We start from the raw sequence: 13849 nt of genomic DNA, 5'->3' as shown, positions 1-13849 counted from the left end.
ACCAGGCCAGCGGCACCTTCGGACACCCCGGAGGGAGCTGAGAAGCAGCCAGTCTTTCTGGGGTGTGAGATGTCCTGCAGAGGACAGGACTTATTGCTCCTCCCAAAGCTGCTCTTGAGAGACCATGGAGCATGCGTACTGGGGTCCCCCGCCATTTCTCGGCTGTGTGCCTTCGGGTATCTGAGCCACCACTCTGAGGCTCTGTCCTCACTCAGGACACACCCACCTCCCTGGGTCCTTTGGAGGATGACATCAGATGCGCCGTGGGCCTGCAGATGGGAGGCGCCCAGCTCTCGCGGACCCCAGCGCAGTCCCATTTTGCAGCTGAGAACACTGAGGTCTGAGGGGACTTGCTGAGGACCACACGGTGCGTGTCTGTGGGCCATGGGCTGGATCCTGGGCCTCCTGACGCAGCCCTGTCTGTTCTTGTACCACCTGACGTTCTCCTTTGGTCAGGGGCTCAGCAGGTGTTATTTATTTATTTATCTATTTACCTATTTATTTATTTTCATGTTTATTTATTTATTTTTGAGAGCGGGAGAGAGAGCACACAAGCAGGGGAGGGGCAGAGAGAGAGGGGGACAGAGGATCCGAAGCAGGCTTCACGCCGACAGCAGAGAGCCCGACGCAGGGCTTGAACTCATGAATCGTGAGATCATGCCCCGAGCCAAAGTCATGACCGACTGAGCCGCCCTGGCGCCCCTCTGCAGGTGCTTTAAATCTCCAGGTGCAGGTTCGTCGGGAGGAAACTGAGCGCGTCTGTGTCAGACTCGAGACATCTCTGAGATGTGTCTCTGATTCCGCGAGTACAGTCACCTGTGTGCAGGCGTCCAGGTGACCTTGGGCCCTGCCACGTGGTCCCCTGAGGCGAGGTTCTCATTCTGATGCCGAGTGGGCGTGCTCATATCATATCTGGCATTGCTTTTTGCGAGCAATTTCGGAGCCAGAACCCCAGCCGGCCGTGAGCCAGCCCTGTCCTTCTCTGAGGCCAGCCTCTCTCCTTTCCCTGCTGGATTTGCTCAGAGCCCTCCTGGCCTGTTGGAGCTGTGGGTCCCCGAGACCTTCCCCTTACCCTGGAGCACCCACTAGGCCTGTGGTAGGTGTTAGTATCCTGATTCATAGATAGAGACTGAGGCTGAAGGCACCTGCCCAGAGCACTCAGCTATAAGGCGTTGGGTTGGAAAGGGGACCCGAAGACTTCTGGGTGGCCCCCGACTTCCTGCTCTCCCGCCGCCAGGCAGGAGAAATGGTTTTAGTGATTGTGAGGCCTTTGACGCCACACTGCCTGAGTTCAAATCGCATTCCTACTTTGTATTTGCTGTGTGACCTCAGGCAAGTCATCTAACCTCTCTGAGGCTCTGTTTCTTCATCTGCAAAATGGGGGTTGATTGACAATCATTCCTGTCTCTAGGTCTGTCTGTGGGGGAGGAGGGTGTTAAATAAGCTAATAGGAGCCAAGTGCTTGGGACAGGACCTGCCACACGAGACCCCTCTTGAAGCACTTGACGCCCTTGTATTTATTTTACAGTGAGAGACACACCGCCGACTGGACGAGGGTGGCTGTTACCCAGCATTCCGGACACGAGGATAAGCAACACCAACCCCCGAGGAGAAATGGGTTCCCCCTCTTATTTTGTAAATGTTTATTTTTTATTTATTTAAACATTTTTAATGTTTTGAGAGAGAGACAGAGACAGAGGCAGAGCATGAGCAGGGGAGGGGCAGAGAGAGAGGGAGACACAGACTCGGAAGCAGGCTCCAGGCTCTGAGCCGTCAGCACAGAGCCTGATGCGGGGCTCAAACCCACGAACCGCGAGATCATGACCTGAGCTTAACCGACTGAGCCACCCAGGCGCCCCTAAATTTTTTATGTTTAAGTTTATTTACTTATTTATTTTGAGAAAGAGAGAATGTGTGCACATGAGCAGGGGAAGGGCAGAGAGGGAGGAGAGAATTCCAAGCCAACTGTGCAATCAGGACCTGAGCTGCATCAAAAGCTGGATGCTCAACCCACTGAGTCCCGGGGGCGCGACTGGGTCCCCCTTTACACTCCTGTTGGGTCCTCTGAGTCTCTGCAGAGGGGAGTGGCTCAGCGGGTGCCCCTTCGCCTCTCACACCTCCCCGACACCCACTGCTCTTCCTTTTCACCCGAAGGGCCAGGCTGGCCAGAGACAGGGCAGGGAAAAGCGCCGGCTAGTTTCCACAGTGGCTTTTACTTTGTGACAACTGATGCTGAGTTCCCATTTCTGAGGCTGACGCCAAATGTCCCTTCAAAACAAGCCGGCTTGGAGAAAATGCTAATGTCCCAGAAGGAGGAGACAAGCCCCCAAGTTTTCCAGTTCCCTGTGCCCACGCTGGCTAGGCGTCTGGGCCCGCGTCCCGCGTGATATAAGTCAGAAGGCTGGACAGGGAAGTGCAAGGAGGCTTAAAGAAAATTGGAATGGAGGGATGCCTGGGTGGCTCAGTCAGTTAAGCGTCCAATTTCGGATCAGGTCACAATCTCACAGTTCTTGAGTTCAAGCCCCTCGATGGGCTCTGTGCTGACAGCTCAGAGCCTGGAGCCTGTTCCAAATTCTGTGTCTCCCTCTCTCTGTCCCTCCCCCACTTGTGCTCTGTTTCTGTTTCTCGAAGATGAATAAACGTTAAAAAACTTAAAATATAAAATAAAACAATAATCTGATCATAATTAAAATACCATAATAAAAATGCGATCATAATATCGCCTAAAGAATCAGCTATATATTCATCTCCTCAAACATTCAGAAGCAACCTATGTGGCCAACGGTGGGGGACTGGTTCAGTGAATCCTGTCACAGCCCCCACGGTGGAGTTTCTTACAGCCAGTTGGTTAACAGGATGAATGTAGCTCCACAGCAGTAAGGGTTTTGTTCATGCATTTGTGTTTTTGCTGCTGTATTCCCCAGGATCTAGGACAGTGCCTGGCATGTAGTAGATGCTCAATAAACAGTTGTTGGTGAATGAGTGAAGGAACGAATGCTTAATAACATAGGAAGATCAGCTTACTCTTGTCAAATCATCCGTGTTACCTCCTTTCGAGTAAGTATGCACAACGCTTTTCGCATCAAATTTTCGGTTATTGGTATTTTCTAAAATTTATTCAATTCATGGATTATTTTGGACACCGTGAAATCACATGTCGACAAGGTCTCTGGCGCGTTGATCAGGAATTGTCTAATGTGAAGAGCACACACCTTTCCAAACGTCCGAGATCACAGTTCCCGAGAACATGTGGTTTCAAGTCCCAGGGGCCACGGGTCCCCGAGGTTCGGCCCTGGGTTTACGGTCTGACGGCTGGATCAAAGCTCCATGACCACGATGTCAAATCTGGAATTTTAATCGATGACAAAGCAGGAGATTTTTTTCATGTTTCCACTGTGGAAATCCTGGGCTCTGAGCACCGAGGAGCCCCGCCACCCCTGGCCAGCTCAGGCTGGATGAAGCCTCCCAGGTCCGAAGGGATGAGGCTGGCCTGGCCCGCACACTGGCATCAGCCACCCACCTTTGATTCCCCAAAGTCCCCCGATGTCCTCTACGGCCTGTCAGAGCCCACAGAAAGTATTTGGGGGGTGGGGGAGGTTACACATGATAAAGGCTAAGAGTGCTTTAGGAACAAGCAAACGATGTTGGTAAAAGGAACTTCAGACCTCAGGGCACAAAAGGGAGGGGAGATAGGGAGGTTCGGGGGTGCGCTGAGGGCAGGAGGGAAGGACCCCCTTGCTTCTACCCTGTAGGAAGGAGGCTTTCTTCATTTGCGGGTAAATCAGCTACACCAGACACACTAGGAATTGCTAAGAGATGAGAAAAATCCCTGTCATTGTCTGCATTCTTTTCTTTTTCTGGACATTTTCCTCCTGTCGTGGGATTTGAATATACTAACGTAAAAATCGCATCTGGGGCGTCTGGGTGGCTCAGTCACTTAAGCATCTGACTCTTGATCTCAGCTCAGGTCATGATCTCATGCTTTGAGGGTTCAAGTCCTGTGTCGGGCTCTGCACTGACAGCTCGGAGGCTGCTTGGGATCCTGTTTACCTCTCCTTCTCTCTCTGCCCCTCCCCTGCTTGCTCTCTCTCTCAGAACAAATAAAAACAAACTTAAAAAAAATCACATCCAACTCACAGTTAACTGGACTGCGGGTCCCGTCACGGGGCCTTTGTAAGAAATTCTTGATGGCCGTTTGGAGGATACTTGCTGATATCAGAAACCAGCCCCCATTTCTAATGGGACGGGGCCTCAGAAAACCATGCCCTTACCCCGGGCTCCGGACTTCTGCGTTGACCCCCGGGAGCCTGTGGGTCCCTGGGCACAGATGGTGTCATCAGCAGGAGCCTGGATTGAGGCCTGATCGCCCTGTAGGGACGGAAGGGTGTGGCTTGCCTTGCATGTATGCACTTGACTTAGGCTGAAGTTCACCTCCGGGCATGCAGCTGGGTGAGTTCTCCCGGGAAGAATCACGCATGTGCCCAGTCGCCCCAGAGGTCTGGCACTGTCGGCCACTTCTGGGGATGCCCGGTCACGCCTCCTGGAGCCCCTCTCCCCCCACAAGCAGTTCTGGAATCCCGGGCCTGCTGAGGGCCCCGGGTTCAAGAAGCGTGCTTACGATGAAGCCCGTGTCTCCCCACCAGGTTCAGGAGGGAGGCCTTGGCCGCCTCCCCTCCAGTGGCAGGTACCCTCAGCTTTGTCCCGAGGTCGGGCGGAGGCAGCACCTGAACTTGCCGCTCAAGTCTCCCCAGCGCTGGGGGGCTGTGTTCTCGGGGCGCCGCCCACTGGAGCAGGAGGTCAGACGCCCCCTGTCTCTCCTCAGGAACCAGGAAATGCAGGAAGCCAGGCTCGGCGCTGACGCGAGTCCACTGTGTTTCTTGGAGGAGACTCTCATTTCCTGTCCTGTTCTCCTCTCCTCTCCCAGCCTGCTGCTTGGGTCCCGTACATGCCGATGGTTGTATTTTTGATTCTTAGCCGTGGCGCTGCGGGTTCAAGCGAAACCCAAGAGAAGAAGCCTGAAGAGAAGACAGATGGGAAGGGCTGCCCCGTCTGGGGACGGAGGGGGCCTGAAACGCCCACTCTGCTTTCTCCTACCCATATCTCATGGGCTGCTAGAGGGGCTTCGTGGAACCCCCTGGGCTCCACGGAGGACAGTTTGAAAACCACCTGTAGGAACTCGACCACCTGGGATTCAGAGGGGTCTGGGTGCCTGCTCTGCCCTGGCCTTGCTGAGTGGACCAGGTCCTTTCTTTTCTCAGTCTCTATTTCCTCACCTTTCACTGAGCCTTGGTGCTCAGAGCAGCCGAGGCAAAAAATAAGCGCCTCATTTGACAGTGAGGAAAATGGGAGGCCCAGAGAGGGTACTCCACTTAACTGGGGGCACACAGCTTTGTCCCGAGGCAGAAAACATCCCTGCCTGGAAGGTCAAGGCTGCTCTCCGAATTGAGGGGAGTCCCCATCCTGATCCACACATCTTCCCTCCACACTGCCGGCACCCAGTGGTGGGGGGGTCCGGCCAGATGTCCCCTATACTGGCCCCACCCCTAAAGCCCCAAGGCTGGCTTCCCCATCTGGAAAGAGTGGCCCTCTCAGGGTATTTATTTTATTTCTGTAGAAGCAGGAAGCGGCTCTCTGAGGCCCTGCTGATGACATGTCTGGTAGGAATGTCTCCCTTGACATCAGGATTAAGACAGTAAATTCCTTCCCTGGGGTGTAAAGGCATGAACACTGGGCTCTTGGGGAGAGGAGGAGGGTCCAACGGCCCCTGAACCCTAACCTCAGGTCTGTGTTTGAGGTGGGGCCTGGGAAAGGGGCTATAGACCTGGGGATGGCCCTGCCTTGCCAGGGGGCTCCCCCTCCTTACTGGGGCCGGAAGTAGGAAGCAGCTTTTTTCTCCTGGTGACAGTGAAGGGTTTGGGAGCCCAGCCCATGTCAGTTGGGTGGTGACTGGCTTTTCCTCACTGATCTTTGGTAACCTCATTTCTCCTTATTTTTTATTTAAAAAATTTCTAGTGCTTATTTATTTTGAGAGAGAGAGAGAGAGAGAGAGAGAGAGAGAGAGCAAGCAGGGGAGGGGCAGAGAGAGAGGGAAAGAGAGATTTCCAAGCAGGTTATGTGCTGTCAGCGCAGAGCCTGATGCAGGTCTCAAACTCATGGACTGTGAGCTCATGACCTGAGCTGAAATCTAGAGTCAGACACATAACTGACTGAGCCCCCTGGGGGCCCCGGTAACCTCATTTCTAAAACAGGAGTAAGGGTATATCGCTTAGCGCTACGCCAGGCACATACTAGGTGCTCAGTGCATCATAGTGTTATTTTTATAGGCAGTATTATGAAATGTGGTTGATCAGGACTTGCTGCCCCCGTGAAGCTCATGGAGGAGCTGAGGAGAGAGAGGTCTGGATTACTCAGCAGTCTGAGTGAGGGGTGCTCGGGGGTAGGGGTGGGTGGGCTAGGTAAAGAGGCAGGGAGGGAAGGAAGGGTGTTCCAGGTACAGGGAACACTGTGGGCAAAGCCTTGGCAAGGTGGCAGGTCACTGCTTCCTCCTGGGTGGAAGGGGACTCAACAAGGCTGGGACACCATGCATGGGGGGCGGTGGCCACGCAAGACTGGGGCATCCTCAGAGACCCCATCAGGAGGGGCCCTGTCTCCCTGAAGACTTGCAGGTCAAACACCAGGAGGTATGTTTGCACCAAAGGACAATGGCCAAGGGCAGGCTTACTGGCTTGGATGAGTGACGGAGGGCTGTTCTTGGGGAAAGTGGGATTGGGGTGAGGGCCGGCGACACAGTGTGGGACCAAGGCGGGCCTTCCTGAAGCCTCGCTGCTGACGGGCACAGGGGCCCAGGGCAGAGCCTTAGGAATCAGGTCAAACAGGGGTGTCTGAGTGGCGCTGTCGGTTAAATGTCTGACTCTTGATCTCGGCTCAGGTCATGATCTCTCAGTTTGTGGGTCCAAGCCCCGCGTTGGGCTCTGCGCTGACAGCTTGGAGCCTGGAGCCTGCTTCGGATTTTGTGTCTCCCTCTCTCTCTGCCCCTTCTCTGCTCATGCTCTGTCTCTCTCTCTCAAAAATAAACAAACATTAATAAAAAACAAACAGAAAAACAAGGTGCCTCCAGAGCCCTCCAGCGTGGTGGTGGTGGTGGTTCTGGGCTCTGAAGCCAGAGGTTTGAGTCCAAATCCCTCCACCCCCTGGGAGCTGGCTGACCTTGGAAACATTCTCTTTTCCTCTGGGTAGATTTTCTCCTCTGTAAAATGGGTTTGTCACACCCTTACCACCTGCTATAATTGGCAAGGGCACGTGATAAGCACACAGTAGGTGCCCAAGGAATAACCATGTGATTAATGATGATTCTAAGATGGTGTCTCTGCTCTGTGCCCAGCCCCAGAAGTGCTGGCTCTGAGGCCAGGACACAGCAGCTAAAGTGGGGAATCCACTGATGGATTAATTCGGCCAAGAGTCCCAGGAGCTGCATCTACCAGAAACACAGTCAAGACAGGGCTCTGGCACCACGGACAAGCCAGGGGCCCCTCCCCTGCCGTCTCCAAGGCTCCACACTGCTGATGCCCCCACCAGCCCTGGCCTCCGTGACCAGAGACTTCCTCTCTGCCCTGGGGCTCTTTGGGTTCCTCCGTGAGCTCTTCTGTCGTAGGTCGGAGCTCTCAGGACTCAGCCCAGATGCTCTTCTGTCTTCCTCTTCTCCTACCTGCCTCATTTCCCACTCCCCACCTCAGTTTTTTCCAACGAGGCAGGCTTTTCCTGCCTCAGGGCCTTTCCACCTGCTGTCCACGCCCAGGGCTTCATGTCCATTCTCTACCAACACCTCCCCAACCTCCATTTTCATCCCAGACTCATTCATTCGCCACCTGTCTCTCCATCCATCCATTCGTTCATTCGCTCACAACTCTTTGTTGCTGAAATAGTCACTGTAATGAAACTCCATCATGCAGGACCTTTGTGTTGCTCGCAGCCCTCTCCCTGGTCCCTGGGGCAGGACTGGCAGACGGTAGACCCCAACGGCACTTGCCCTGTGAATGGATGGATTGTTAGCCTCAAGGAGAAGGCAGCCTCCCTCCCTGGAGAGGGGAGGCCTGGGAGGAGACCGACCTCCCTAAGCCCCCAGTTACATGCATGAGAGCTGGAAAAGTTCCTCAAAGGTCGTCCATCGCATCCCCTTCACCCCCATTTAGCAGACGGGGACGCTGAGGCCCCAGGCACCCGGATGACCTGCCCAAAGCCTGAGCGAGGACCTGGCTTACAAAACAGTGCCCTTGCCTCTGGTCCGGGGCACGGGCGGGGCACGGGCGGCCCCAGAGGCATTTGAGCGGCGGCGAGCCGTGTCGTATTTCTGTCATGTTACATAACGGCGGGCAGGTAATAACCACTCAGTCAATGCCGTCTCCGCGCATAATAGGTAGGAAAATGAATTCAAATGTCATTCGCTACAATAAAAGAAAGTATTCTTAGCGCTCGCTGCGTTCAGCGGGGCTGAGGCGAGGGCGAAGCGCGTCCTCCATGAATCACCGGGTGCGGCAGGGGCGACGGGATCTCTGTTATTCCCTGGCACGTCAGCTGGGTGAAGCGGAATCGCTAAGGTTATTTTTGTAGGCGAAGCCGGTGACTGGGCGCGTGCACAAAGGTGATGACGGCGGGCGTGTGCGCGCGGAGCCTCGGGCGGGTACGCTGGTGTGTGGGTGCGCGCAGCCCGCGAGGGAGGGGTACGGGCTGGTGCACACGTGTGCGTGTGTGTAACACTTCCAGATTCTGTCTGTGGTGTGGGGCGCACCCCCCCAGAGTCAGCCCTGAGGACAGGATGCCTTGTGGGTCTCCCGGCGCCCAGACTGTCGGCACACAGCAGGTGCTTTGTAAGTGTCCGCTAGGTGCATAAATAAGCCCTCCAGCCCTGTCGCTTCTTCCTCCAACAAAACCTTGAGATCTGACAGCTTTTCTGGACCCCAGTGAAAGCCATGACCTCTTCGACTTCCTCTCCTCTATTGTGACGCTTTCAGTGCATGGTCCAATGCGGGGGAGGGGGGGTGTCTTCTTAAATTTAAATCAGACCAAGCCACTCTCTTGATTAAAAAACAAAACAGGGGCACCTGAGTGGCTCAGTCAGTCGAGGTTGTGACTCTTGATTTTGGCTCAGGTTATGATCTCATGGTTCATGAGATCGAACCCTGTGTCAGGCTCCACACTGACAGGGTAGAGCCTGCTTGGGATTCTCTCTCCCTCTCTCTCTCTGCTTTTCTCACACACTCTCTCAAAATTAGTAAGCTTAAAAACAAAACAAAGCAAAAACAACCCAGTGGCTTCCCACTGCAGCCAGGACAAACCCCTAAATCTTCCCCGGGACATGCAGGACCTGGAGTGGGCTGGAGCCTGCCTTCCTCATCTCCCGCTGCTGCCTTAAATTCTTCCAAGGAGGCAGCCTTTCCTGCCTCAGGGACTTTGCATCTGCTGTCCCCTCTGCTCCGAAAGAGCCCATTTCAATACAGCATCTGCTCTGCGGGGCCTTCCCTGCCCCCTCTCTTCCCCAACCCCCACCCTACCCACAGTCCATGAGGAGCTCATGTACCGGTTTCCCTGGTAGACTGTAAGCTCCAGAGGGCAGAGCTGTGTCTGATTGCTCAGAGCATTACAAGTCTCCAACCCAGCACCGGACGCATGGTGGCCAGTGGTTGCCGAATGAGCATGTGTGGAGTGGCCTCCTGGGGAAGGTGAGGCCTGAAGGCAACCAGTGCAGGGAGCTGGAAAAAAACACGCTTCCCAGATGGCCCTCCCTCCTTCTCAGTGCTGACCTGATCCACACCTCACTGCACTGTTTCTAACTTAACCTGTGTTTATTGCTTCATTTAAAACTTTTAAAAAATGTATTATTTATTTTTGAGACACAGAGAGACACAGAGAGCAAGTGGGGGGGGGGGGAGCAGACAGAGATGGAGACAGAATCCAAAGCAGGCTCCAGGTTCCAAGCTGTCAGCGCAGAGCCCGACACGGGGCTTGAGCCCATAACCGTGAGATCTTGACATGAACCCAAGTCAAACACTTAACAATTGAGCCACCCAAGTGCCCCTTAAAGTGTTTAAAGAGGTTTGCTTTTCGTTTCATCAGGAAGCTTTCTATCATTGCCGCGAATTGCAAACTTGCGGTAAAGGACAAGTATTGAATTAGAAATGCTAGTGTCCTTCCGGTCCAACTGGCTGAGGTCGGCAGCCCCGTTAGATGTGGGGGACACAGGAGCCCCCAGGGGAGGCCTTCAGGCCAGAACCAGGAGAGCTGGGAGAGAATCGGGAGGCCTGTATCACCCTGATGCTCAGTGGCTCTCGTCTCGGGTCTATGAGCAGCCCCCAGCCCATTCTGCCTCAGCTTTCCTGCCCAGAACCTTCCAATCTTCCAGAGAGAGCTAAGCTCTTTCTCAGTCTCTCCTCCCCATCCTTGGCGGCTCCTCAGTGTCTTTGTATTACACTCCGGGGTGGCAGGGGGTGCAGCTCTGTGTCCAGAGGGCTGTGCTGTGGGCCACTGGTGTCTGCTCTCGGGCCCCGGTGTTCTCTTCTGGCAGATGGGCACGACTGCCTGGCTCTCGAGCAGCTATGAGGACAAACGGGATCCCAGAGGACCGGCCCCTGTGCTCAGGGAGCAGGGTGTCGGCTGCAGTCTTTCCTGCACCCCCAGCTGCCTCCTGGGACGTTTTGGAATTTTTGATTTTTGGTTGTTGTTTGCAAGGGAGAAGCATGCACCGCTACATAATTTTCATTCCATGAGGCCGGAAAGGGGGTCCGTGCAGGTGTTCTCGGGAGGGAGGAGAGGGGCCGGGGCCCTGGGGCAGCTGTTGTTGGCAAAGGGCCAGATGTGCCTGCTCTTCAGGATGAGAGTAAGGAGCTCGGCAGCATGACTGAGCACCTACTGTATACTTATCAGAGCATCAGCCGCCATCCACTCCTCACTCACTCCAAACAACTCACAGGGCAGGGGCTGCTGCCACCCGTTTTACAGATGCAGTAACTGAGACTCAGAGAGTGAGGCACCTGCCCAAGGTCACCCAGCTAGGAAGTGGCAGAGTCAGGATTTGAACCAGGGTCTGTGTAGCTCCAAATTTGTAACTGGAACCACCATCTCTCCATTTTCTTTTCATACAACAACGAGGCTATGCACAGAAATAATCATACCCTTTCCGTCTGAGAAGCTCCCCTGGCTCACAGAAGCTTCGGGAACATGGGGGAGGATCAGAGAGACCAGATGACTCATTGAGGGCTCCCCACCTCGAGGTCTCTTGTCCCTCAGCAGCTGGCTCTGTCCCCATCCTGTTGCTCCGCAGGACGGTGAGTCCTCAGCACCCAGGTTCTTGGGGACCCTGGTTTGGGAACCCCCTGCCCACCCACGGCGTCGACAGTCCCCTGACTGCTGAGGCCTGGAGATGTCATCTTCCACACAGGGAGCATCTGATGGGGACATCACTGCTCGGATCCTGTCTCCTCAAGCGGCTCCGCTCCAAGGAGAGAGAGGCGGGACACTTTATGACAAAATCCAGGGGTGTCCCCTAAAGTTACGGCTTCCACCCCATGCCGCTGACCAATGGCAGCTTCGCCTTCAGAACCCCACCTTCTCTGCGTTCTGGGATGAAAATCTGCGCCTTCAGCCTGGCCAAGGACCCACCCCTGCACGGCTCCTCTATTTGTGCCTCTTCTCTCTCCGCCATCTCTGCCAGTCTCTCGGTCTCTGTCTCCGTTTCTCCGTCTGTTTCTTTATCCATCTCTGTTTCTTTGCCTCACCCCCATTTCACTTCAAATCCTGTGTTACCCTCTTTCTTTCTTTCTTTCTTTCTTTCTTTCTTTCTTTCTTTCTTTCTTTCTTTCTTTCTTTCTTTCTTTCTTTCTTTTTCTTTTCTCCTCCTTCCCTCCCTCCCTCCCTCCTTCCTTCCTTTCTCTCTTTCTCTTTCTCTTTCAGAGGGGAGTGGGGCGAGGACCCAATGGGGAAAAAAGCCACAACAAACAAGATACATATTGTTTGAACTGAGTCAGTGTCTCAAGACAATTTAAAAGAACCACAGACAGGGATGCACAGGCGGCTCAGTTGGTTACAAGTCCAATCCTTGGTTTTGGCTCAGGTCACGATCTCACAGTTCATGAGTTCAAGCCCTGCATAGGGTTCTGTGCCGGCAGGGTGGAGCTTGCTTTCTCTCTCTCTCTCTTTCTCTCTGCCCCTCCCTCCCCCTCTCTCAAAAGTAATAAATAAACTCGATAACAGAGAAAAAGGAAAAAAAAAGAACTGAAATTCAGCTCCCTCTTTCCTCTTGAACCGTTCCTGAGTCCACTTCTCTCCTCTGAGCCCAGTTCCTTTCTGAGACGTGGGAGTAAGACCTCCCTCTCCCACGGGTGGCGGGAATGCGAGATGTTCAGGAGAAGGCAGGTGTGGGAGGTCCTCCCTGCCCTGCACCCGCCGCAGAGCAGGTGCTCATGGGGTGGCTTCAGCTCTGTGGTCCTGGACAAGGATGCCTGCCCTGTCCGAGCCTGAGTGTCCTCACGTACAGAATCGGGCCAGGTTCGGAGTCCTGGCCATGCCACCCAGGGGTCCCCCTCCTGGAACCTGCCTGAGGGTGGAGGGGAAGGAGGAGTAGATGACATTCACAGAAGCCTAACTGGGCGGGAGCCAGGGGGAGGCGAGGACAGCTGCCGAATCTTTCTGCCAGGGGTGGGGCAAGGACCCCCGACAGGCAGCTCTGGGTGCCTCTCTCCAGCCCCCATCCTGAGTTCAAATCCCGGCCCCCTTTTCCGACTCCCTTCCCCTGGCGGGCTCCACTCGGGCACGTGTGTGTGCACCACCTCTTTGCTCGTCTTCACACCCTGCCCACCTCCTTCCTACTGCTTGGCTCTAGCTGTTCTCTGCCTGGAACATTCTACCCACTGCTCCTTTCACGCCTCTGCTCCGGCAGTCTCCGGGTTATCCCTTCAACGCAAATTCTCCCATCCTTGCTTTTCTGCCAGGAAGCGCCAGAGTGGGCAGCGGTACCCAGGGCCCGCTGAGGGGCCAGTGTCTGGAATCCATGCAGCCTCCCTGGTCCAGTCCCTGCCGCAGTCTAGTGATCTGGCCCACCGGTCAGAGAGGTTAGGCAGCTGCCTGGAGTCACACAGCACGTTGCTGAGGTCCTGGCTAGAGCCCGGCAGATCCATATCCCCTGGGACTGGACTTGTCCCACAAGGGCCCCATGCACTCTCTCCCTCTGGTCCGTCTGCTGGGGGTGGAGGGAGGAGCCAGCGACACCGGCTGGGGTGTCCAGGCAGGAAGGAGCCCTCACGGCATTGCGGCTTGCTGTGGGTGCGAGCCATTGCCTCGGGGGGCTGGGAAGCTCATCAGTGACCGATGTGGCCGCAGCTGACCTTGTAAATCAGCCTGACCCTGGGGGCCACCTCCCAGCCAGAGCAGAGCCCTCAGGAGTCCACCCGGTAGCCAGACCTGCATCCTGGCGTCCCCGGTCCGGGGCAGGGGTGCACGCGCTCTCTCCCCCGGCCTCTGGCTCCTCTTCTCCCTGTTTCCAGGCCCCTCCGTCCCTCCCTGCTGTCACCCTGGTCCATGGGGGTCACCCCAAGCCTGCTTGCTCTCGGCCCTTGGCACCCCCACTCCCATGCAAGACTTCCCTGACCGCCCCCCCCCTGGCTCCACCTCCTGGATGGGTACAAGCCCCAGGGCCAGGGCACAAACCCTCCAGCCAGTTCCAGGTGCCTCAATTTCTCCCTTAGGTCTACACTGGGTTCGTGGGCTAATGCACAATAGGCCATGCAGCACCCAGGCTCCATAAAATCCCAGAAGCGGGAGCTCTGCCCCCTCTCCAGCCATCTGTGGCCACACTGCACCC

Source organism: Suricata suricatta, chromosome 14 (assembly GCF_006229205.1).
Source record: "Suricata suricatta isolate VVHF042 chromosome 14, meerkat_22Aug2017_6uvM2_HiC, whole genome shotgun sequence".
NCBI classification, from domain to species: domain Eukaryota; kingdom Metazoa; phylum Chordata; class Mammalia; order Carnivora; family Herpestidae; genus Suricata; species Suricata suricatta.
Note: the sequence above shows the minus strand (reverse complement) of the source record.